This window comes from Berghia stephanieae, chromosome 8 (assembly GCF_034508935.2).
Source record: "Berghia stephanieae isolate SIO BIC M18660-M18661 chromosome 8, UCSD_Bste_1.3, whole genome shotgun sequence".
Taxonomy (NCBI): Eukaryota; Metazoa; Mollusca; class Gastropoda; order Nudibranchia; family Aeolidiidae; genus Berghia; species Berghia stephanieae.
Window position 1 is genome coordinate 48,168,687 of NC_088367.1, and position 27,500 is coordinate 48,196,186.

Here is a 27,500-nt window from a genome sequence, read left to right on the forward strand (position 1 = left end):
CGGTGCCAGGCACCAAATCAACCAATGTAGCCACGCCCCTGCATGGTGGACATGTGGAAAGTCCCCACTGATAAAGCGATTAATAACTAATTAAAATTATTAATAATAAAAAAATATTTTAAAATAAAATAAAATTCCCCTTATTCGTCCTATAGGGGAAATTTCTCTCTATGGTCTATTCCAATGGAAAACTGGAATAACCCAGGCGTTAGCCGCAGTACAGCGCCGCAAATTGAGTTAGGGCGAGGTGACTTGCTCAGGGCCGCACAGGGCAGCGGCGGGTGATCGAACTCGGTACCTTTCGGGTACGAAGCAAAGACCGTACCGCTGTGGCAGGCTGCGTCCCGAGATTAAAAAGATTAAAAAGATCATGAAGAAGAACAAGAGAGGAAGCAGAGATTAATGAAGATTGAAATTCGGAGAAATTGAATAAACGATATCCGACGACGAAACAGAATGAGAAAAACTCACATCTGCCGAAAGAGGGCAGCGTGGCTCAGCGTTACAGTCTTTGCTTCGGACCCAAAAGGTACGGGGTTCGAGCACCCGCCTCGTCGTGTGGCCTTGAGCAAGTCACCACGCCCTAGCTCACATTGCAGCGCTGCACTGCGACGGACGCCTGGGTTATTCCGGTCTTCCTTTGGGATAGACCTAAAAGACAAATTTCCCTTGGGGATGAATTTAGGACATTTTTTATCTATTTATTTTTTTAAAACAAAAATAAATATATTTTTAAAATGTCTGAAAACTATTTCTTCAAATAAAGGCTGGTTTTACAAAACCCATTCAGATGATTTTTCTACTTTTTGAGATTTTCCATCCATGAGATAAATTGAAACGTAAAACTTTATTTCATGCATCAAATGCCACAATATTTTTTTTTTTTAGATTTCTGTGAATTTGGGGTTTAACTCTTTCAGTGCGTCCAGTCTTGAAAGGCAAAAATAATAATGTAATCCAATCCTACATTCAATGCTATCATTAACATTTCTTTCATCAGAACATTCAATTGGCCCTAGGGGGGTATTTTGATTGAGTTTTTTGCGCCGAATTCGAATGTCGCTTTGTCTTAGCTTGTCACTTGTCATTCTCACGCTACCTCAATCAGGTGTCAGCCATTTTGTGACGGAAATGCGAATATAACCTCAGCGCTGAAAGAGTTAAAAATGATGAAATAAAAAACCGAAAGAGAAATTTTATTAGAAATAATACCTCAATATCTCAAAATGGGAGAGAAAAAAAAAAACGGAATTAGGGAGTTTTGGAAAACCGCTCTTCAAAAATTGATCAATGAAAATTATCCCCATCTTGTTCAAGTTTTGGCCAGAAAAGTCACCCTTCAAAATATCGATCAAGTAAAATGATCTTCGTCGTCTCAAAAAATCTCAAACCTGGGACTTCAAGATTTGGAACGTTCTTTGGAACAAGATCGGGGTAATTTTTAATGTGTTGTTTTTTTGGTGTTATTTTGTTTTTTTGTTTTTCAAAGTACTGCAAAATCCTGACGGCGTTTTGGCCATGAAAGCTCATGCCAGACTACAGACACAACTTAAGGATTTTTTAAATGTTCTTTAATCCGTATAAAGGTGAATTTTTGTTAATTTTTAAAGTTAACTGTAGAAGGAACGAAATTGACGTCACTCGTCTCTTTGTTATTGTTTTTGTTTTTAGACAGCAATTTTAATTAATTAATTTTGACCAAATTCTATCAGTCAGACTATAAACGTTAAAGGTTATACATAGTTTTGTGTGTTGGGGACTCTATATCCGGCTGGTGGATGTTGTGAGATTTTTACCTCAACGCATAGCAGCAATAGAGACTACTATATTTCATTTTTATCTCCAAACATTACGAATGTTTGATATTTTAAAATAGACGTATCTGGAGTTATAGATGATAGGTCGTATTTATAGCATAAATAATTACTAATTATTCGTACGTCACATCCGGCTGGCAGATGTTGTGAGACTTTTACCTAAACGCATAACATCAATAGAGACTACAATTTTTTAATCTCCAAAAACGACGAATGTTTGATATTTTCAAGTAAACAAATCTGAAGTTATAGATGACAGGTCGTATTTATAACATGAATAATTATAACATTGCACGCCGTGTTGTTATCATCCCATGCATAGCATACTAGACCAATAATATAGCGCAATATCCACTAAACGTGCTCAAAGCGATTTACAAGGAGTCCCTGGCCAACAGTAACCCTTAACATATAGGACGGGACATGACGCTGGTTAAGCGATATTACTATTTTTTCGGACAGAGACAACGTTGTTAACGGCCAGGTATTCATTTTACACCTGAGTACGGTGAGAGAAATTGAGTAAAGAGCTCAAATATGCGCCGAGCGAGGCTTGAACCCAGGACTTCATATCCTAAATCGAGTGTCATATCACTATGTTTTTTTTAATGAGTGTATTTATGCGTTTGTGTATATGTGTGTGTGTTTGTGTGCGTGTGTTTATGTGTTTGTGGTCAATTTATTTACCAACGATTTAGTGGATTTTGCACTATATAAAAGCTCCAAGTTAATTTTCCCACGCATAAAACAGTTGATACGCAGTAAATGTATTTGACGTCCATAAGGAACAGTCGTAAATCTATGACATCGCGGTCATAAAACCGGAGAAAGCTCCTTATTCATCATTTTTTTTATAAAACGGCTCTAATCCTTAAGAAGAAACGTGACGCAATTTACAAATTTAATTCATTTAATTTTTTTTTTTTTTTTTTACATAGATACACATTATTCGTTCTGATTATAATAACGGGGGTCGGGCGGCGGGGGGGGGGGGGGGGGGGGGGGCGAAGTGGCTGAATGGTTAAGGCATTGCACTGTAACTCGGGAGGTCCCGGGTTCGAGCCCCGCTTCAGTCACTTTCGTTTTAACTACAGGTCATAACAAAAATGACCACCAAGACGCACGTTAGTCCATCACTTAGTGTTAGATGCGCCATATAAATAGATAGATAAATTAATAAATAAATAAAAATAGTTTAAATATAAATAATAGATAAATATTATAAACATTTTTACTGCAGCGTTTTTCAATTCTACGGATTGACCATCCTCAATGCGCTTCACAGTTTTTCATTTATTCCCACAGCAGGTCATAATATTGAATCATGTTATTTCAATCTCTGACACGTGAAAACTTAAAAAAACGTGAGCTTTTATATAGCGCAACATCCACTAAACGTGCTCAAAGCGCTATACAAGGGGTCCCTGACCAATAACACAACGTAACATGTAGAACGAGACATGACGCCTGTCAGGCGATATTACATTTTTTTTTTTCGGACAGAGACAACGCTGTTAACGGTCAGGTAACTCATTTTACAGCTGAGTACGGTGACAGAATGTGAGTAAAGTGCCTTTTCCAAGGACTCAACTATGCGCCGAGCGAGGATCGAACCCAGGACCTTCCGATCCGAAAGCGAGTGTCAAACCACAAGACCACATAGCCGAACAAAATTTAATATCTCTTAACAGGCGTCGTATGTCTTATTCCACATGTTGAGTATTGCTGTTGGCTTTAGATTCCTTGTAAACCGCATTGAGTACGTTTGTGTGTGTGTGTGTGTGTGTGTGTGTGTGTGTGTTTTAAAGAAACGTATGTACATTGTCTATAATAAAACAAACAGACGTATTAAGCCTCATGCGAGGCTCGAACCCAGGACCTTCTGATCCGAAAGCGAGTGTCATACCACAAGACCGCATAGCCACACGTTGTTGTAATGAACAAAGATGTGCGTTGGTTTGAGAGTTATTTCCATTACAACAATGAGCCCCATAATATGTGGGTTATCAGACCTGTGAATAAGTACACGTTGACTACGACACAATACCGGTTAGAGACGATATAATGTCGCGTATCATATTCTGAATTTATTTATTCTTTATTTATTTACTTGAAGGGAGTCCCGATAGCTCAGTTGGTAGAGCACTCGCTTCACACACATAGGGACCGAGATCGATCACGGGTACAGTCCAGATTTTTTCTGCCCCCCCCCCCCCCCCCCCCCTGCCCCCTCCCACTCCCCCTCCTCCTGACCACTCAGCAGTAATTGGGTATCTGGATCTGATAGATCTAGAGAAAAGTACTTTGCGATAGACTAGCGTCCTGTCTAAGGGATAGCAAGCAATTGCTATTGACCCTTTCACGCTATAGAAACCGGGATAAACTCTGACTCTGAAGGACTCCTTTTATTTACTTTTAACTTTCTGTAACTTGAATCTGGATAAACAGCAAATATCACGTGACACAATGAATTAGAAAGCTGGTGAAATTAAGAAAATAATTAATTTTGATTAAGTTAATTATTTCTAAAAGCGTCTTTACTCGTCTCAATGACAACTCCACGCGCTTTACAAGGACGGGACATGATGCCTGTTAGGCAATGTTACAATTTTTTTCGGAGGGAGACAACGCTGTTAACGGCCAGGTATTCATTTTACATCAGAGTACGGTGTGAGCATGTGAGTAAAGAGCCTTTTCCAAGGATTCAAATAACTATGCCCCGAGCGAGGCTCGAACCCAGGACCATCCGATCCGAAAGTGAGTGCCATACCACTGACCACATAGCCACAAAGAGCTAGACTGTCTACTATTCCTTGACACATTGAATTAGCAAAGCTGGTGAAATTAAGAAAATAATTAATTTTAATAAAGTTAATTATTTCTAAAAGCGTCATTACTTGTCTCAATATGACAACTCTCGGCGGGATTTAATTTAGATCCAGTTACCCAATCCATGACGTAAGGGTGGATGGACATTGGTCAGTTGTTCTGGAAAGAATGTTCTGAATATAACGCAGACTTGCCTACTACGAATTTTTGGGTCCTAATAGGATTCAACAGTCGTTACGTCACTTCCTTCCTAATGACGCATGGTAACTTAGTAACACTGGCTCAAAACTATCGGAACAATGGCGGACGCCCGTATGAAATATTTCTCCGGCGAGCATTAAGACGTTTCCAGAGGAAAATAAACACATAAATTTGATCATGTTTTGACTTTTACACATTCTGATCAAAAGGCATATGAAAAGGGAATGAAAAGTTCTAGCCAGCTTGAAGAATAAAAAGTAATGATTTTCTTTGTTTAGAACCAAGATGGCCGCCGTTGCCGGGCTGCGTGACATCAGACTACTGAATCCAATTGACAATTATTATAAAAAGAGTTTTACTTCAATTAACTTCTTTTAAAACGAATTTTTGTTGCCAGAGCTAATATAGAAATGTTTTTCAAGCATTAACTTAACGTATTAATTAATCTTTTATATAGCGCAATATCCACTAAACGTGCTCAAAGTGCTTCACAAAGGGGTCCCTGGCCAACAGCAACAGTAAACATTTAGGACGGGACATGACGCCTGTTAGGCGATGTTACATTGTTTTAGGACAGAGACAACGCTGTTAACAGCTAGGTACTCTTTTTAAACCTGAGTACGCTGAGAGAATGTGAGTAAAGAGTACCTCTGGCCGTTAACACCGTTATTTATGTCGGAAAAAAATTTGTAATATCACCTAACAGGCGTCATGTTTCGTTCTACATGTTACGTGTTGCTGTTGGTCAGGAACCCCCTGTAAAGCGTTTTGAGCGCGTTTTTCTTGCCAAGATCAGGGCCATTAGAAGTAGTTGTAGTAGTGGTAGTAGTTGTAGTAGTGGTAGTTGTAGTAGTGGTAGTAGTAGTAGTTGTAGTAGTGGTAGTAGTGGTAGTTGTAGTAGTGGTAGTAGTGGTAGTAGTAGTAGTAGTAGTTGTAGTAGTGGTAGTAGTGGTAGTTGTAGTAGTGGTAGTAGTAGTAGTTGTAGTAGTAGTAGTAGTAGTAGTAGTAGTTGTAGTAGTGGTAGTAGTGGTAGTTGTAGTAGTAGTAGTAGTAGTAGTAGTACTACAAGTAGTAGTAGTAGTAAGTAGTGTAGTGTGTAGTAGTAGTAGTTGTAGTAGTAGTAGTAGTAGTGTAGTATAGTTAGTAGTAGTTTGTGTAGTAGTAGTGTAGTAGTATAGTAGTAGTAGTAGTGTAGTAGTAGTTAGTAGTGTAGTAGTAGTAGTTAGTAGTAGTAGTAGTAGTAGTAGTAGTAGTAGTAGTAGTTATGTAGTAGTAGTTGTAGTAGTAGTAGTTAGTAGTAGTAGTAGTAGTAGTAGTAGTAGTAGTAGTAGTAGTAGTAGTAAATAGTAGTGTTAGTAGTAGTAGTAGTGTAGTAGTAGTTGTAGTAGTAGTAGTGTAGTTAGTAGTAGTAGTAGTAGTAGTAGTAGTAGTATGTAGTGTAGTAGTAGTAGTAGTAGTTAGTAGTGTAGTAGTAGTAGTAGTAGTAGTAGTAGTAGTAGTAGTGTAGTAGTAGTGTAGTAGTGTAGTAGTAGTGAGTAGTAGTAAGTAGTAGTAGTAGTAGTAGTAGTAGTAGTAGTAGTGTAGTAGATAGTATGTAGTAGTAGTAGTAGTAGTAGTAGTGATGTAGTAGTGATAGTAGTGTAGTATAGTAGTGTAGATAGTGGAGTAGTAGTAGATAGGTAGTAGTAGGTAGTAAGTAGTAGTAGTAGTAGTAGTATTGAGTAGTAGTTGTAATAGTGGGGGAGAGAGAGAGGGGAGAGAGAGAGAGAGAGAGAGAGAGAAAGAGAGAGAGATAAAAGATATAGAGATACAGAGATAAAGGCGATCTAAATCACACGACAAAACCAAAAGATGTCAGTATTCAAATCTTCACCGTTAAAAAAAAAACAACTTTTTTTACTTTTAAAAACAAAAACAAAACAAGGTTCAAAGAGAAAAGGAGGCGTGGTGGAGATAGGCCGATTTCTTTGAAAGTCCAATTTTGAAGGACTTTGAGACACGCGCGATGACGTCAGTAGAATGGCTGTACCAAATCACATGTGATTCAAGGCTTTTTCAAGTGCCTGGTCGAGTGGTCTGTAATCTACTTGTGGCGCCGGCGGTGGTGGCCGAGTCGGTATCGCTTCCCGTCTTTTGTGAGACAAAAGACGGTGACTGGATGGGTGGATGGGTGGTTGTTTGGTTTTGTTTTTTGTTTTTTTTTTTAAGTTTAAAAGTTGAGCTTTTATATCGCGCAATATCCACTAAACGTGCTCAAAGCGCTTTACATGGTGTCCCTGGCCAACAGCAACATTTAACATTTCGGACGGGACATGACACATGTTAGGCGATATTACATATTTTTCGGACAGAGACATCGCTGTTAACGGCCAGGTACTCATTTCACACCTGAGTACGGTGAGAGAATGTGAGTAAAGAGCCTTCTCCAAGTAATCAACTATGCGCCGAGCGAGGCTCGAACCCAGGACCTTCCGATCAGAAAGCGAGTGTCATACCACTAGACCACATTGCCACACAAAGGGCGTAAAGGGTTTTACGGTGCTTGCAATACATTTAGGTCATATCAGCACCAGTAAAAAGGAAAAAAATGAGACAGTAAAAAGTTCTAGAATTACAAATAAAGCACACAAGAAAAGGTAAGACAAAGTAGAATTGGTTCAAATAGGAAACAGATGTAGATTCCAAGAGCATACTATCAAAATACTTAGTTTGAGATCGCCTTAAAGTCTCATCCAGACACAAGCACAGGTCCCGACCAAGAGGAATACACTCAAATGTTTACAAATCATATGTATAATATGTCAATAAAACATAATACAGTGCATAACAGAGATATGATTTACAAGGAAAACAGTATCATCTCCCAAAACTCTTAACTGTCTCCCGCTTAGTCAGGGCATCCGACCAGGGCCAGGACATAATAATAAGTTATCTCATTCCAAGACAAAGAGAGAAAGCAAATTGGTAAACAGAAATAGGGGGGAAAAAGACACAGTAAATATCTGCCTCCCATAGCGTGGATGGTTGAGTGACGACACCTACAGAAAGGCTTACCACCATCTTCCCCATTACTATCTCTACGGTATTATGTAGGGGCGATTCAGATTTTTCAGAGATATTATAATGATTTAAAGAAGAAACGGTTGAAAAGACAGATTGTGACTTGACTAAATTGAAGTGTATTGATTCTATGCGTCTGGGTGAAATATTCACAATGACAACATCCGCAAGATGAAATAGCGTACCCGCACACAAAACTATATGTAGATGTAGTAGTAGTAGTAGTAGTAGTAGTAGTAGTAGTAGTAGTAGTAGTAGTAGTAGTAGTAGTAGTAGTAGTAGTAGTAGTAGTAGTAGTAGTAGTAGTAGTAGTAGTAGTAGTAGTAGTAGTAGTAGTAGTAGTAGTAGTAGTAGTAGTAGTAGTAGTAGTAGTAGTAGTAGTAGTAGTAGTAGTAGTAGTAGTAGTAGTAGTAGTAGTAGTAGTAGTAGTAGTAGTAGTAGTAGTAGTAGTATAGTAGTAGTATAGTAGTAGTAGTATTAGTAGTAGTAGTAGTAGTAGTAGTAGTAGTAGTAGTAGTAGTAGTAGTAGTAATAGTAGTAGTAGTAGTAGTAGTAGTAGTAGTAGTAGTAGTAGTAGTAGTAATAGTAGTAGTAGTAGTAAAAGTAGAAGTAATTGAGGTGTATGATACTATGCGTCTAGGTGAAATACTCACAACATCCGCAAGCCGGAAGAAATAGCGTAACGGCACACAAGTCTATAATATGTAATCCTTAACGTTTATTGGTGTGTTCCCCTGAAGAGACAAAAATTAGAACCTCTCGTTTTAATTCAGAAAGGTGAGTGAAGCAGTCACGAAAGTTGATAACAAGAAAATGAAGTGAGTAGAAAAGTGCCAGAAGACAATAGAGAATTTTTTAATGTTCGAGGCGATGGGGGGTGGGGGGGGGGGGGGTCGACCCCACGATCTCACTTTACTGGTACGGCAAATCCGCCTGGCCCTGAGAGGGTGAAAAAAACCCAACAAAAACAGAGCATTTATATAGAGGAATATCTACTAAATGTGCTGACTATGTGTTCTGACCAACAGCCACACGTTATATATAGAACGAGACATGACGCCTGCTAGGCGATTATACAATTTTTTTTTTCCGACAGAGACAACGCACATCTGAGTACGGTGAGAGAATGTGAGTAAAGAGCCTTTTCCAAGGACTCAACTATGCGCCAAGCGAGCGAAGCTCGAACCCATGACCTTCCGCTCGGAAAACAAGTGTCTGTTTGTTGCTTTAGGTCTCTTCCAACACAATTGAGGTTATATGAGAGACCGCTGAAACAAAACAAAAAAAAAAACAAGGAATCTAACAAAAATAGAACAAATGTAAATCAAAATCATAACCTAAAGATATCATAAGCTAAATTATAAATAACCAAGAATAAACAGGCAGAAGATTTACAGAAAAAAAAAATCCCCTGTCAAAAATACAATCACAAACCAAAGAAGCAGGATAGGCTAGTAAAGAGAAGAAGAAACGACATCACTATCGGATCGTACACCCATGCGAACATCATAGGGATATGATTCAAGGGTGATGCTCCCATCCAACCACCCGCAGAAAAACAAGTGTCATACCACTAAACCTCTGAAGTTCCGATTTTCACGATCGGCGGATCAAAACTCTGAAGTCTACATCCGAGCTGTGAACACCATGTTGTATTTAATTTTGGACGGAGGAGTGGACGTCATCAACGGTCTGATCCGCCCAAAATTAAATCAAACACGGTGCGCAAAGCTCGTATGTAGACTTCAGAATTTTGATCCGCCGGTCATGAAAATCGAGACTTCAGAGGTTCGATCCGCCGACCATTGATATGCTTTATAGATAGTATGCAGATGACGTCACTCAGGCCTTTGTTATTGTTTTTGCCATCCGCGTTTGTGAGTTGTTCTCACTAAACTGTATTAACCAGACTATAAAAGTTCATGGTTACACAGAGTTTGTGTGTTGGTCCGTTATACTTCCGGATGGCAATGTTGTGAACTCCTTGGCCAAGCGCATTCTATCTATATCCGTAGTCGGAATTCGTAATCGAAAACATTTATCGTATCGTATCGTACCGTATCATTTAAGAGCTAATAGGTTTTAAAAAACCAATTTAAAAAATTAAATGCTCCGTGAAACGTTCACGCATAGCTACAATTTATCAAAGTTTTATAAATAGCATTCATTGTTGTTTTGATTAAATTGAGTATCAAATATTTAATACATAAATAAGTGTTATTATCAGTATTCGTTCTATAATTATCTCTATTTACATTCATTTGAAATGTCCAACTGTATTGCACAATTTTATTTCTAATACAAAAAAAAAGAGAGAGAGAGAGAGAGAGAGAGAGAGAGAGAGAGAGAGAGAGAGAGAGAGAGAGAGAGAGAGAGAGAGAGAGAGAGAGAGAGAGAGAGAGAGAGAGAGAGAAGAGAGAGAAAATAAGTAGGAGTGAAATATCTGTTCAATGTTATAGTTATTTAACGTTTATAACAAGTGTAACTAAATGACAAATTGCCATATTTATGGACAATAAAGATCTATTATTATTATTATTACTATTATTATTATTATTATTATTATTATTATTATTATTATTATTATTATTATTATTATTATTATTATTATTATTATTAAAAATAAGCGGTCAGAGTCTATATTTGTAATATATAATTATCTGTATTTACATCCATTTGACGGGTCTAATTTTATACATTCGAGAGTTTTGATTAATTGATATACAAAATACAATAATATCCAATGTCACGTTACATTAATTCATCAAAATCAAATAGTATGTTGGTTAGTTCTTTATCAATGGCGTTCTTTAAAATATTAATTGAATTGGAAAATTTTTGTCTCAAACTTTAGATTATTCCAAATTGTCACAGGTCAAGAAATATTCAAGAAATATCTTAAACTTATCTCCTCTAGTGTTTGTAACAACCGAATAATTTTTTTTAAATCATTATATATATTATATATTGTAAGAACCATGCACGAGTCTATAATATATAATATATATTATATTATATATATATATATATATAATAATTTGAGTGTTGGTGGGCACTTGTAGGTACGAAAGTGCTCGATAATGGTGGTTAGAGCTAATATATAATGCAAATTTTCATCACATTTTTTTGGCCGAGACGACTCGTTTCTGTGTTTTTTACACTCTTCGTCGGGAATCGTATCGTAAAGTCTTCGGACATTACAATGGATTACGCCGACTGAAGAAGTGTAAAAAACACAGAAACGAGTCGTCTTGGCCAAAAAATGTGAGTGAAAATTTGCATTATATATATATATATATATATATATATATATATTTTATATATATATATATTATATATATATATTATATAATCACCACTTATCTACGATATTTTGATCATCCTTCTAATTAATCCTAGACTATCTACACAATTTGTATTTATTTTGCGGAAGTTAAAAAAACACTCGCCTTTGGATCAGAAGGTCCTGAGTTCGACACGCGTTCTGGTAATTTTTAAAGATGAATGATGGAAATGAACACGTTTGTTTTATCGCGTTCAATGTTTGTTTATTTGTTTATTTGTTTATTTGGTTTTTTTTTTCTTTTTCTTTTGGTTTTTTTTATGGGGGGGGGGTGTATTATTTATTTATTTTTGTTTAGTGGGTTTGGGGGGCGGGGGCCAGAGGGGGGGGGGGTTGGGGTTGGAAACGGGAGATGGAGTTTATTTAATTTCGTTTGTTTGTTTTAAAATTAATTTTGTTGTTTATTTTTGTCGTTGATTGGTTTTGTGTTGTTTAATTTTGTTTGGATTTTTATTTTTTTTTTTTTTTTTTGGTGTTTTTTTTTTTTTTTTTTTTTTTTTTTTTTTTTTTTTTTTTTGTTTTTGTATTAAGGTTTTAGAACACAAAACTCACTCTCTTTAAAAAAGAGAAAAAAAGGCGTTTATTTTAATTTAACTCTCTCCTTACCAGCCATTTTCAGGATTTTCCCCAAAACTTCACATCCAACGAACACACAACTAGATTTTTTGTCACTCAAACACAATAGCAGTAAAATTCTTGCGATACATAATTTCTTTATCAAAACATGCTGTACAACACACTGTTCATTTTTTAAAAAATTAATGATGTACAAAAGAAAGTTGAATAAGAAAAATGTTGGTTGTATCGTAACGAATGTGACGATTTTCCTCCTATAGTTGGTAAGGAGAGGGTTAAATTCTACACGTTCGGCATAAAACTTAATCTCCAGTATCAGGCTCAGCCTGCATTAGTACCGTATTGGAGTGGTTGTCACATTTCATCTGTCTTTTGACTATTGGGCGTTCACGGAGTCCGTACCGGTTCTAGTCTTTTGACACAGTCAAGCAATAACGAGCAAAGTCAGTAATCGGATGAGTGACATCGAGCATTAACTCTTAAATTTGTCATGTCTTGAACGCATGTCCTCGGCTAAGGAATGACGCAAACATTACTCCATTTGACTCAGGCGTGAATGGGTACCAAAGCGAAATGCTGTTAAATAGTATTAAAAAGACGTTTAATTACCATGGGACTGAAAATGACAATTTAATGTTTAGAAATTAATAATTCGTGTCTAACATGACCTGATTTGGAAATTCATAAAAGAATTTAATGCGCATTGAGCATGGTGAAAATCCCAGAAAAGCTCAAATCATAATCACTATACCGTAACGTATCGTATCGTATTTAAGACCCAATAGGTTCTAAGCACCTCTAAATTCTCCGTAAACAACAGGAGATGAAGTGAGTAGGAAAGTGCCAGAAGACAATAGAGAATAAAAATGTCTCGGCGGCGATGGGGGCTCGAACCCGCGACCTTACTGGTACGACAAATCCGCCCAGCGTGACAAATTGTAGCCATCGTTATGTTATAGCCTGACACTGAAATCCAAATAATAGTAGTAGTAGTAGTAGTAGTAGTAGTAGTAGTAGTAGTAGTAGTAGTAGTAGTAGTAGTAGTAGTAGTAGTAGTAGTAGTAGTAGTAGGAGGAGGAGGAGGAGGAGGAGGAGGAGGAGTAATTGAGGTGTATTGAAGCTATGCGTCTAGGACTGGCAGTTTGACGTCATTTTTTTGGTTTTTGCACTGTCAAGTGAGTTGTCGTTAGTAGAGCTCATGGAAACAAGTTATTTCATTGGTTGAACTATTGAATACAACTCACGATTTGTTTTCTTTTGTGACAAAAGACTGGCATTTTGACGTCATTTTTTGGTCAGTGTCAGGCCATAACTTTACGAAGGCCACTCTCGAACCCGAGACCTATACTAGTACGACAAATCCGCCCAGCGTGGATAGCTCATACGGTAGAGTCACGCTATCCCCGGCCCGGCGGAGTTGTCGTACCAGTAAGGTCGCGGGTTCGAGCCCCCATCGCCGCCGCGAAATTTTTATTCTCTATTAATTGCCTTCTGGCACTTTCCTACTCACTTCATTTCTTATTATTATCAATATAACTGCCTGCTCCACTCACTTTTCTGAATTGTAAATGCTCTGTGTAACTTTTACCCATAGATAGATACAATTTATCAATGAAAAGAAATAAACAAAAATGAATAGAAAAATTCCAAGATTTTTTTTTTACAGAAAGGAATTGCCAAATCTAATATCTCTAAGGTCGATCTGGTTTTTTTTTTTTAAAGTAATGTATAAAAGTTTTCAGCGGGGTTTTTGTTGATGTTGGCTGAAGAAGGGTTTTGATCCCAAAACGTTCCGTGTTTGGTATTTTGTTCTTTTTTTGTTTTTGAAGCTGTTCTATTCATTTTTTGTTTTTTTATAACTTTTTACAGTCCAGAACCTCAAGCAACTTATCATCAAATTATTATGTTGACAATCATTTTCCATAAAATGTAGCATTTTTATCACAACATATAATTAATTCCAAATGAAGAAACAAAAAAAAACAAAAACATAAATATTCTAAATTAATATCAAAACATTTTCTCCATTCAATCACCACAATAAACCAATAAAAAAACAGGGAAGCCGAGACATCTAAATCCGTTGTCATCGATAACTTAAGGCATTCATTCATTCAAACACAAATAAGTCTTAATAATAATAATAATAATAATAATAATAATAATAATAATAATAATAATAATAATAATAATAATAATATAATAATAATAATAATAATAATAATAATAATTCTTACCACAGGACTAATAAATTTCATATAAAAAATAATTGATGTCTTTAATCCTAAATCCTAACTTCGAAAGCCTGTTCCTTGTGGCGAAGAAGCGTGTGGTTTAACACGAGACAATACTAAAATTACAAATTATAAGTTACTACTGCTTATATATGGATATAACACTACTCGCTACATAATAATAATATATTGCGGACGTTACAAATCATATTATTAAACGCATACTGCTTCTCACTCGCCACTCTCTTTCTCTCTCTCTTTCTCTCTACCTCTCACTTGTCTGTTTACCCTAGCGACTGGAACCAACCGCTGTGACTGTCGCACACAAACTTCCACTCACCTTGTGATCGTCGCCACGCAATCACAAATCACGCGCTAATTATTTCACGGAGCTGGTGCTGCTGTGACGTCGAACCGATCTCCTTCTCCTTCTTCTTCTCACGCAGATTTTTAAAAATATGTGACCTACTGTCTCAAAACGGTATTGTCGGAACGAACCATATGCTTAAAAGCCAAATAAAATGTTAAAGTGGTCAAAAATATAAATTCTCAAACGTCTTGAAATTACTTATGGCGTGTCTGGTGCAGCGCTTGATTGGTTTAGGTCATATTTGTTTAATCGTAAACAGATTATTACGGTGGATGAAAAGAGATCTGAGGAAATCATTCTTGATTGTGGGGTTCCCCAGGGTTCAGTACTCGGACCCGTTCTTTTTGTTCTGTACGTTGGCCCTCTGTCTAAAAGCATCCTTACCATCAATACGCTGATGATACGCAATTGTACTGCGTTTCCAATACGAGAAATTTACAAGAAGGATCAGCCAATAGTAAAAATTGTATCCAAAGTGTTAAGAAATGGATGAATGAGAACAGACTGAAACTGAATGATGATAAGACGGAGGTGCTGTATGTGGGGAACAGGAAGTGGAAAAGTGAAACAGATTTGAAGCCGGGGGATGCCTCCATTCAAATTGTTGACAAAGTGAAAAACCTTGGCACATTCTTAGACTCTGGACTGTCGATGGAACATCAGGTTAATAATTTGGTTAGATCTCTCTTTTTCCAACTAAAAAAGATTGCTTCCATTAGACGGTTCATATCTGAGGATGTGACCAAGCACCTGGTTGTGTCCCTCGTACTATCGAAATTGGATTATTGTAATGCTCTGTTGCTTAGCGTTTCGCAATACAATCTGAGACGTCTTCAGATTGTCCAAAACAGCGCTGCCAGACTAGTATTCATGAAGCGTAGATGCGACTCTGCCGGACCGCTACTTCATGACCTGCATTGGCTGCCTGTTGAGAAAAGGATTAAATTCAAAGCTTGTGTTTTAGTGTATCGTTGTCTTGAAGGTACTGCCCCTTCCTACCTTTCGGAACTAATTGAAAGATATTCAAAACCCCGCCCCTTACGTTCGGCCAGTGATTCCACAAAACTAGCTGTCCCTCGAATTCGGAAAAATGCTGGAATGAGATCCTTTTCTCATTTCGGACCCTCTATTTGGAACGCCTTACCGCAGAGCATTCGTGAAAAGGAATCTTTGTCTATTTTTAAACGTTCGCTTAAAACATATGTTTCGATTTTAGTAGATGGTATGAGAAGCAAGATAGGTTTGGTTTGTGTTGTGTGTTGTGTTGTGTTGTGTGTGTGTGTGTGTGTGTGTGCTTGTGTGTGTAAATGATTATGTTTCAGCCTAAGTAATTTGTAATTTAAGCGCTTAGAGTCTGGTGTATCGGAGTTATAGCGCTATATAAGTTTTCAGCATTATTATTATTATTGTTGGCATTGGCACCCTAAAATATGGTATCCATTCTCCTAAAAAAAACAGACAAACTGAACAAAAGTCTGATTTTTCTGACTATAAATTCAATTTTCAACATCTTAACCATCCCGACTTAATACCGTTTTGAGGCGAAGGGTCACATATTATTACTTCCCTCTGATTCTGCTCTGCCGTACTCTAGAAAAAAACAACCATGTTTTAAAATTTGGCCAGAAAACTCGTCCTTCAAATATTATATCGATCGATTTAAATGACCCTTATCTTGGCAAAAGAAAAACTCTCAAACCTGGTCCTTTGCGAAGTATTCATTAAAGTCCCAGGTTTGAGAGTTTTTGTTTGTTTTTTTTTATTTGTTTTTCGAGAAGAGGGTCATTTAAATCAATCGATATTTGAAGGATGATTGTCTGGCCAAATCTTAAAATGTTTTTTTTTGTGTTTCGGCTCAACCAAGTTTTCGCTTGCTTTTTTTTATCGATAGTATGCGCACGCTAAGAAACTCACAATATTGCCATCCGGAAGTATAACGGCCCAACCAACACACAAAACTATATGTAACCTTAAAAGTTTATAGATAGTTCGAAGTTGACGTCACTCAGGTCTTTGTTATTGTTTTTTGCCATCCGCGTTTATGAGTAATTCTCACTAAACTGTATTAACCTGACTATAAACGATCACAATAACAGTTTTGTGTGTTGACCAGTTATAATTCCGGATGGCAATGTTGTGAGCTTCTAAGCCAAGCGCATACTATCTATAGTCTGGTTGATACAGTTTAGTGAGAATTACTCATAAACGCGGATGGCAAAAAAAAATAATTAAAAAATAACAAAGACCCGAGTGACGTCAACTTCGCTTGGCTAAGAAGCTCATAACATTGCCATCCGGACCAACACACAATACTGTGTGTATCCATGAACGTTTATAGTCAGGTTAATACAGATTAGTGAGAATTACTCATAAACGCGGATGGCAAAAAAAAAAATAATTAAAAAATACGATAACAAAGACCCGAGTGACGTCAACTTCGTACCATCCATAAGAAAAATATGTTGAGTTCCGCCCGAAGGGCTGGTGATCCTGCACGGCATTTCACGAAGCGTTAATTGTTGGAAAATGGGGCGGGGGGGGGGGGGGGGGGGGGGAAAGAACAAAACCATAATATATGACCCCCCCCCCCCCCCACCCCACCCCCCATCCCCACACCTGTATCGAATTGCTATTCTGTCAAAGTTAATGTGACCAGAAGTCTTCCTTCACGTCCCAGGTTTGAGGGTTTTTGCCAGGATGAGGGTCGGTCAGATTCAAATTTTACCATTTGAAAGCATACTTAAATTGAGCTTTTATGTAGCGCAATATCCACTAAACTTTCTCAAAGCGCTTTACAAGGGCTCCCTGACCAACAGCAACACTGAACATGTAAGACAAAACATGACGCCAGTTAGGCGATAATACATTTTTTTTTCGGACAGAGACAACGCTATTAACGGTCAGGTACTCATTTTACGCCTGAGTACGGTGAGAGAATGTGAGTAAAGAGCCTTTTCCAAGGACTCGACTACGCGCCGAGCGAACGAGGCTCGAACCCAGGACCTTGCGATCCAAAAGCGAATCTCATACTAAAGATCACACAGCCGCACCATTGAAAGCATCCCAACGTACATACCGTTTAGTTCCGATAGGTTGCATGTTATTAATAACATGATTAGTAACCCACAGTGTTTTCAGGATTCACACTGCAATAAATATATTTATGACAAGGTGGTGACGATAGAGTAGTGTCCGCATTCTCGCTTGTTAATCTTTAATTTTGCGGCTATAGATAGTTCGAACATGACGTCACTCGGGTCTTTGTTATTGTTTTTGCCATCCGCGTTTGTGAGTTGTTCTCACTGAACTGTATTAACCTGACTATAAACGTTCATGGATACACATAGTTTTGTGTGTTGGTCCGTTATACTTCCGGATGGCAATGTTATGAGCTTCTTAGCCAAGCGCATACTATCTATAGATAGAATGCGCTTGGCCAAGGAGTTCACAACATTGCCATCCGGAAGTATGACGGACCAACACACAAACTCTGTGTAACCATGAACTTTTATAGTCTGGTTAAAACAGTTTAGTGAGAACAACTCACAAACGCGGATGGCAAAAACAATGCCAAAGGCCTGAGTGACGTCATCTGCATACTATCTATATGGTCTTGTGGTATGACAAATCGCTTTCGGCTCGGAAGGTCCTGGGATCGACGCATAGTTGAGTCCTTGGAAAAGGCTATTTACTCACATTCTCTCACCGTACTCAGGTGTAAAATGAGTACCTGGTCGTTAACAGCGTTGTCTCTGTTCGAAAAAAAATATAATATCGCCTTACAGGCGGCATGTATTGTCCTAAATGTGACATATTGCTGTTGGACAGAGACCCCTTGTAAAGCGCTTTGAGCACGTTTAGTGGACATCGCGCTATAGAAAAGCTCAATTTATTCTATTATTATTATTATTACATTAATAATAATAATAATAATAATAATAATAATAATAAAATAATAATAATAATAATAATAATAATAATAATAATAATAATAATAATAATAATAATAATAATAATGACATGATTAGTAACCCACAGTGTGTTCAGTATTCACGCTGCAATAAATATATTTATGACAAGGTGTGACGATAGAAGTAGTGTCCGCATTCTAGACCATTAATCTTGTGTGTGTGTGTGTGGCTGGGGGGGGGGGGGGGGGGGGGCAGTGCGCATGATCGGTTCAAAATGGTTTTAGGTCGCGACGATTTAGACGATGAATAAAAACTTCTTGGTCTAGCACACACACACACACACACACACACCAACACACACTAATGATAATAAAATAACAATAATAATAATAATAATAATAATTATTATTTATAATAATAATAATAATAATAATAATAATAATAATAATAATAATAATAATAATAATAATAATAACAATAACAATAACAATAACAATAACAATAACAATAAAATAATAATAATAATAATTATTATTATTATTATTATTATTATTATTATTATTATTATTATTATTATTATTATTATTATTATTATTATTATTATTATAACAAGAAGAAGAAAGAAGAGAGAGGAAGAGGGGGAGGAGGAGGAGGAGGAGGAGGAGGAGGAGAGGGGAGAGGAGGAGGAGAAGGAGGAGGAGAAGGAGGAGGAGAAGGAGAGGGAGGAGGAGGGAGGAGGAGGAGGAGGAGGAGGAGGAGGAGGAGGTGGAGGAGGAGAAGGAGGAGGAGGAGGAGAAGGAGGAGGAGGAGGAGAAGGAGGAGGAGGAGTTGGAGGAGGAGGAGAAGGAGGAGGAGGTGGAGGACAATTGAGAATTGTATCAACGTTTTTTTGTTGTTTTTTGGGTTGTTTTTTTGTTTTTTTTGAGGGTTTCTTTTCTGTTTCATAAATCTCCTTCTGGACTATTTTTCAGGATAATTCCCGAAATGCTAGACTTAATACCAAAAAAGGGAAAAAGAATTTTTAAAAACTTGAGCCTTTATATAGCGCATTATCCATAAAGCGCTTTACAAAGGGTCCCCGACTAACAGTAATACGAACCATGTAGAACGAGACATGACGCCTGTTAGGCGATATAACATTTTTTTTCAGACAAAGACAACGCTGTCAACGGCCAGGTACTTATTTTACACCTAAGTACGGTGAGAGAATGTGAGTAAAGAGCCTTTTCCGAGGACTCTACCTTGCGCCGAGCGAGGCTCGAACCCAGGACCTTTCGAGTGCCATACCAGCACTAGACTACATAGCCGCATAAGTAAAATTGCACGTTCCCATAATTTTAAATGTTAAATTTGAATTCAATTTTTGTCATAATATTATTATGGTTTACTTCGACATAATACCGGATTCATGGGGTGTGTCACATATTATCTCGTCGTGTGGTTAGCAATGCGAGGCCGATCCTTATTCATACAGGATTTTGTCCATTGATTTATTGTATGGAGTTTCTTTGAAGATTGGAGTGTCTCCGTGTACGAAACTAGGACTTCAATTTAATAGACTGAGTTAGTCACAGGTGATGTGATGAATAGATGTGGCTTTTTTATTGTTATGAATATTTTTATAAGCTTATCTAGGATATAAATAAATAATTTACAAGAGTTGAAAGTTGACATTGAAGTGAGGGGCGTGTGTTGTTGTTTATTGGAAAATGAATAAAGAGGAGAGTGAAGAGGAGTATTAGGAGGAGGAGGAGAAGTAAGAGGAGGAGGAGGAGGATGAGGAGTAGGAGGAGGATGAGGAGGAGGATTAGGAAGAGGAGTAAGAAGAGGAGGAGGAGGACAAGTAGGAGGAGGTGGAGGAGGAGGAGTAAGAGGAGGAGGAGGAGGAGTAGTAAGGGGAGGAGGAGGAGGAGGAGTAGGAGGAGGTGGAGGAGGAGGAGTAAGAGGAGGAGGAGGAGTAAGAGGAGGAGGAGGAGGAGTAGTAAGGGGAGGAGGAGGAGGAGGAGTAGGAGGAGGTGGAGGAGGAGGAGTAAGAGGAGGAGGAGGAGGAGTAGGAGTTAAAGCAATAGTAGTAGTAGTAGTAGTAGTAGTAGTAGTAGTAGTAGTAGTAGTAGTAGTAGTAGTAGTAGTCGTAGTAGTAATAGTGGTAGTAGTAGTAGTAATAGCAGTAATAGTAGTAGTAATAGTAGTAGTAGTAATAGTAGTAGTAGTAGTAGTAGTAGTAGTAGTAGTAGTAGTAGTAGTAGTAGTAGTAGTAGTAGTAGTAGTAGTAGTAGTAGTAGTAGTAGTAGTAGTAGTAGTAGTAGTAGTAGTAGTAGTAGTATAAACGTTCATGGTTACACACAGTTTTGTGTGTTGGTCCGTTATACTTCCGGATGGCAATGTTGTTAGCTACTTAGCCAAGCGCATACTATCTATAAAGACACATGCAAAGAATCACGTCATCACATTTCGTAACTTTGGAGGAATTTGCGCGTGATATTCCGTGCGCATGGGACATAGAACGGACTGCAGCAAAACGTTTAAGTGTTTTAGGTCAAGTGGAGAAAATTGTGTTGGTTAATACGTGCTTCTTCCGACTTGATATCAAATCTCAAATTTACTCATTAGTGTCAAGGTGTGTGATTAACACCACGTACTGCCTTAATCTGGAAAGAAAGAAAAAAAATTGAGCTTTTATATAGCACAATATCCACCAAACGTGCTAAAATCGCTTTACAAGGGATCCCTGTCCAACAGCAACACTAAACATGAAGGACGAGACTTGATGCCTGTTAGGCGATATTACATTTTTTTTCGGACAAAGACAACGCTGTTAACGGCCAGGTACTCATTTTACACATGAGTGAATGTGAGTGAAGAGCCTTTTCCAAGGACTCAACAGCTATGCACCGAGCGAGGCTCGAATCCAGGACCTTCCGGTCCGAAAGCGAGTGTCATACCACTAGACCACAAAGCCGCACAAAAACACATTGAAAAATTTTGGCGAGATGACTCGTCCTTAAAATATCGATCTATTTAAAGGACTCCTATCTTGGCAAAAGGCAAAAACTCTCAAACCTGGGACTTCGGCGACCTATACAATTATCTATTGTTACTGCCTATATGTGATATACATTAACATAAAATATGACAATATATGTCTTGTCAGAGAAGTCGAGTTAAGACGGAAAAACTTCCATATACAGGCACCACTCATGGAAGACCCGTGATTATAGATAGTGTTTGCTTGGCTATGAAGCTCCCAACATTGCCACCCGGAAGTATAACGGACGGACACACAAAACTATTTGTTACCATGAACGTTTTTAGAGTCTGGTTAATACAGTTTAGTGAGAATAACTCAGAAACGCGGATGGCAAAAACAATAATAAAGACCCGAATGACGTCAACTTCATTCTAACTATACATCAAATGTCATAAAATAACCTATATATAATACATAGATATTTATAAAACAATAATATGGATTCCTTAACTTGTTTTGAGATCTGGGGGGAACATAACCAAAAACCTCAAAAATTGTTCTGCTGTTTTCTCGAGGCATATTTCGGCTACCTTTAATTGTTAATTTGGCTGCTTTTTCGTGATACAGATAAAATCTGGAATATCTAAAGCTATGGCAAAACTTTTAAAGATGGCCGCACGGCTGTATCTCTATTGCAAATCTAAACTGACAGAAAGCCGTTATTCTGGTCTAATCTAGATAAATGTGTTGTTTTTTTCCTTTGGATAATTATCACTTTAACTGCAGGTGAGCAAGTCAGTATATTTAAATTGAGCTCTGAGCTTTTCTATATAGGACAATATCCACTAAATGTGCTCAAAGCGCTTTGCAAGGGGCCCTGACTAACAGCAACACGCAACATGAAGAACGAAACATGACGCCTGTTAGGGGATATTACATTGTTTTTCTGCCAGAGACAAAGCTGTCAACGGCCAGGTACTCATTTTACTCTTGAGTACGGTGAGCGAATGTGAGTAAAAGCCTTTTCCAAGGACTCAACTATGCGCCGAGCGAGCGAGGCTCGAATCCAGGACCTTCCGATCCGGAAGGGAGTGTCATACCACAAGACGACATAGCCGTACTATGCCATTGAAATGGCGCCTGTATGTGGAATTTCAGCCCGGTATGACTGTATCAATTTAATTTAAAGGCATGTCAAGAGTTAAGTGAGTGAGTATTGTCCGGGAGACCTTCCGATATATGCTGGTCATCAAGAAAGATTATCAGATTATTATCCATCCTCGCTCTTTTACGTTCTGTAATCATTAAAATCTGGCTGTCCACCCTGCAACTAAAACATTTATAGTCATACCACCACCTCGGGATTCAACATGTAAGCTATTCATTATTATAATTTATCATCCGAAGGACCGATTACATACACACTTCCAATGATTTTGGAACCGGAGGAGTAGAAAGGTGTGACGTCACGACTTCTCTGCCCTCTCTCTCTCTCTCTCTCTCTCTCTCTCTCTCTCTCTCTCTCTCTCTCTCTCTCTCTCTCTCTCTCTCTCTCTCCCCAAGTAAGTTAATGGTTAATCACTCTCAATAATAATGACCATTTTTTATTTGTTCATTTTTTCAACACGTTCTCTTGGAAGGACTTCCGTAGTTTTACAGCACGTCTAAAGAGGGGATAAAAAAAATTATTATCGCATCCCCAACCCCCCCCCCCCCAATCCGCTTCTTTATTATCGGGGCGACCCCCCCCCCCCAACCCCTCTTCAACACTAAAGATACTACAGGGCGTCCAAAAAGTCTGGGTACATGTAGTATTTCACTATATATCTTTAATTTTTAATTTATGCTATAGATTGTGGAGATTTGGCGGAAGAATACTTTCAGAGGTCACGTGTTGTTAAAGTAAGATTCATTTACATCCCAATTGGATAAGATTCGTTTTTTAAAATAGGAATTTGGACTCTTACCATGTACCCAGACTTTATGGACACCCCGTATAACCCGATAAAACAATGATTGGGCTACAAGATTATGTAAAATAATAAAACTGCTGTGAAACTACGGAAGTCTTCCCTTTCCCTTTTTAAAATGTCAATTTACAATTGTAGATTACTGACCTTATCAAGAATTTCCTTTGTCATTTATTGACATTTGACAAATCTCATGCAAATAGTAATTATTATTATATTAATATATTCACAAATGACACTATCCAAATTTTGTAGTCCTTGTTAGGAGAAAATAAAACATATATCTATAATGAATGATGCAATATTCAAAGAGTATAGATAAAATGCGCTTGGTCGAGGAGTTCACAACATTGCCATCCGGAAGTATAACGGACCAACACACAAACTCTGTGTAACCATGAACTTTTATAGTCTGGTTAATACAGTTTAGTGAGAACAACTCACAAACGCAGATGGCAAAAACAATAACAAAGGCCTGAGTGACGTCATCTGCACACTATCTATAGATAGTCTGCACTTGGCTGAGAAGCTCACAACATTGCTATCCGGAAATATAACGGACCAACACACAAAACTGTGTGTAACATTGGTCGTTTATAGTCTGGTTAATAGAGTTTAGCGAACATTACTCATACATGCGGATGGCAAAAAACAATACCAAAGACTTGAGTAACATCAACTTTGTTCTATCTATAGAAAGTGTGCACTTGGCTAAGAAGCTCATAACATTGCCATCCGGAAGTATAACGGACCAACACACAAAACTGTGTGTAACCATGAACATTTATAGTCTGGTTAATACAGTTTAGTGAGAATCACTCACAAACGCGGATGGCAAAATACAATAACAAAGGCTTGAGTGATGTCATCTTCATTCTATCTATAGATAGTATGCAGATGACGTCACTCAGGCCTTTGTTATTGTTTTTGCCATCCGCGTTTGTGAGTTGTTCTCACTAAACTATATTAACCAGACTATAAAAGTTCATGGTTACACAGATTTTGTGTGTTGGTCCGTTATACTTCCGGATGGCAATGTTGTGAACTCCTTGGCCAAGCGCATTCTATCTATAGACAGTATGCGCTTGGTTAAGAAGCTCATAACATTGCCATCCGGAAGTATAACGGACCAACACACAAAACTGTGTGTATCCATGAGCGTTTATAGTCAGGTTAATACAGTTCAGTGAGTATTACTCATAAACGCAGATGGCAAAAAACAATAACAAAGACCTGAGTGACGTCATCTTTGAACTATCTAAAGACATACTATAGATAGAATGCGCTTCAACTTTGTTCTATCTATAGATAGTGTGCACTTGGCTAAGAAGCTCACAACATTGCCATCCGGAAGTATAACGGATCAACACACAAAACTATGTGTAACCATGAACTTTTATAGTCTGGTTATTACAGTTTAGTGAGAACAACTCACAAACGCGGATGGCAAAAACAATAACAAAGGCCTGAGTGACGTCATCTGCATACTATCTATAGCAGTGTTACGGATAAAACTGGCTTGGTTATGGACAGCACAAAAAGTTCTATTTATAGTCTAGGCATCCAAAATAATCCCCTATAATTGGCTGATAAAATATAAAACGTCATAAGACAAATGATAAGTAAAATATGTCGAGTTGTTGGTTTGATTGCTTGTGGTTTGTTTGTTTCATACAGGAAGAATCAACTCGAGATATAACAAACAGAACAAAATAATATAGATAGTATGCGCTTGGCTAAGAAGTTCAAAACATTGCCATCCGGAAGTATAACTGGCCAACACACAAACTCAGTGTAAACATGTCAGTGTAAACATGATCGTATATAGTCTGGTTAACTCTCTCCTTACTGATTTTTTTCAGTATTTTCTCAAAAATGGCAGGTTTACCCAGCAGAACAAAATGCTTTTTTGAACTAAACAATCTCTCTTCAAAACAACTTTATGTTCTCATTAATTAAACAAAGATCATTCTTCAAAGTTTGTGATGTACAAAATAAATCCGATTAAGTAAAAAAATGTATATTGTGTCGTAACAAATGTGACGATTTTACTGTAGGTGGGAAGGAGAGGGTTAATGCAGTTTAGTGAGAATTACTCATTAACGAGGATTCTCGTTAACAAATAGATAGAATGCGCTTGGCCAAGGAGTTCACAACATTGCCATCCTGAAGTATAACGGACCAACACAAAAACTCTGTGTCACCATGAACTTTTATAGTCTGGTTAATTCAGTTTAGTGAGAATAACTCACAAACGCGGATGGCAAAAACAATAACAAAGGCCTGAGTGACGTCATCTGCATACTGTCTATAACGGACCAACGCACAAAACTTTGTGCAACCTTGAACGTTAAAAGTCTGGTTAATACCGTTTGGTGAGAATTACTCATATAAACGCGGATGGCAAAAAAAAACAACAAACAAACAAACAAACAAAAAAAAAAAACAACAAACAATGACAATAACAAAGACCCAGTTATGTGTGTTAGTTCGTTATACTTCCGGATGGCAATGTTATGAGCTTCGTAGCCAAGCGCATACTATCTATAAGTAAACGATGGCTACGGGCTGCCCCCTTATCATCATGTTTATTATTATTATCACTGTAGAGGAATGTCAAGAGGAAAAAGAAACCAAATTTAGTTTTGAATTCTTTCGTGGTTATTCAAAACATCTGGAGAGTCTTCAGCTTTCACGATCATGCAGATTAAAGTCCTTAAGACCTGATAGTGATTTGGAGTTCCCGAGGAGGGGGAGTATCATCAGATATGAGTCACACACATGGGCATGTTGGGTCGTAAAAGTGACCTGTTTCTGATTTTAAAAAAAATGATTAGGCTAATACCCTCAGAACATCCTCGAGCCGAATATAGATAGTATGCGCTTGGCTAAGAAGCCCATGATATTGCCATCCGGAAGTATAACGGACCAACACACAAAACTGTGTGTAACCATGAACGTTTATAGTCGGGTTAAAACAGATAAAGACTGGCAGTTTGACGTCATTATTTGTTTTTTTGCACCGCCTAGTGAGCTGTCGTTAGTAGAGCGCAAAGGAACAATTGATTCCATTGGTTGAACTATTGAATACAACTCACGATTTGTTTTCTTTTGTGGCAAAAGACTGGCATTTTGACGTCATTTTTTGGTCAGTGTCAGGCTATAACTTTACGATGGCGACGCAAGAACCCTCGAGGGCTTGCAGCTTGACGTCATTTTTTAGGTTTGTGTAGCGTCTAGTGAGTAAACGTTAGTAGAGCCGTAGCCATCGTTATGTTATAGCCTGATACTGAAATCCAAAAGGACTGGCAGTTTGACGTCATTATTCGTTTTTTTTTTGCACTGTCTAGTGAGTTGTCGTTAGTAGTGCTCATGGAAACAAGCTATTTCATTGGCTGAACTATTGAATACAACTCACGATTTGTTTCCTTTTGTGGCAAAAGACTGGCAGTTTGACGTCATTTTTTGGTCAGTATCAGGCCATAACTTTACGAAGGCCACGGTAGAGCTCAATGAAACAATTTGTTTTCTTTTGTGGCAAAAGACTGGTATTTTGACGCCATTTTTTTTTCAGTATCAGGCTATAACTTTACGATGGCTGTGGGATGAATAAAGGGATTTATGTATATTTATTATTATTATTCATGTCTGATTGATATAATTTAGTGAGAACTAATCACTACCAGGCTGTCTAAAAGTTATAACAAAGAGCTAAGTGACGTCAACTTTGTTCCTTCTATAACGTTCACTGTGTTGGTCGTGACCATCATAAACTTATAGATAGTTCGAAGATGACGTCACTCAGGTCTTTTTTATTGTTTTTTTGCCATCCACGTTTATGAGTAATGCTCACTGAACTGTATTAACCCGACTATAAACGTCCATGGATACACACAGTTTTGTGTGTTGGTCCGTTATACTTCCGGATGGCAATGTTATGAGCCTCTTAGCCAAGCGCATACTATCTATAGATAGAATGAAGATGACGTCATACTGGTCTTTGTTATTGTTTTTTGCCATCCGCGTTCATGAGTAATTCTCACTAAACTGTATCAACCAGACTATAAAAGTTCAAGATAACACATAGTTTTGTGTGTTGGTCCTTTATACTTCCGGATGGCAATGTTGTGAGCTTCTTAGCCAAGTGCATACTATCTATAGCCAGACACTGACCAAAAAATATCGTCATAAGACAAGTCTTTGGCCACAAAAGAAAACAAA

The 27,500-nt window shown here is 37.7% G+C and overlaps 1 protein-coding gene across 4 annotated transcripts in view; it reads right to left on the minus strand.

Moving 5' to 3' along the window:
* The window catches only part of LOC144978798 (uncharacterized), a 68,069-nt gene that overhangs the window by 13,604 nt on the left and 26,965 nt on the right, over positions 1-27,500 (minus strand). Inside the window, exons 1-2 of one of the 4 annotated variants that reach the window (XM_078925307.1) lie at positions 14,064-14,240; positions 8,561-8,641 (exon numbers count right to left, since the gene is read on the minus strand). The exons of 1 other annotated variant lie outside the window; for it this stretch is intronic. The gene's annotated coding sequence lies outside the window, so the exon portion shown is untranslated. Of the gene's footprint in view, positions 1-8,560; positions 8,642-14,063; positions 14,271-23,426; positions 23,630-27,500 lie in introns of those variants that run through there. 2 more of the 4 variants (XM_078925308.1, XM_078925306.1) reach the window with 2 other exon arrangements.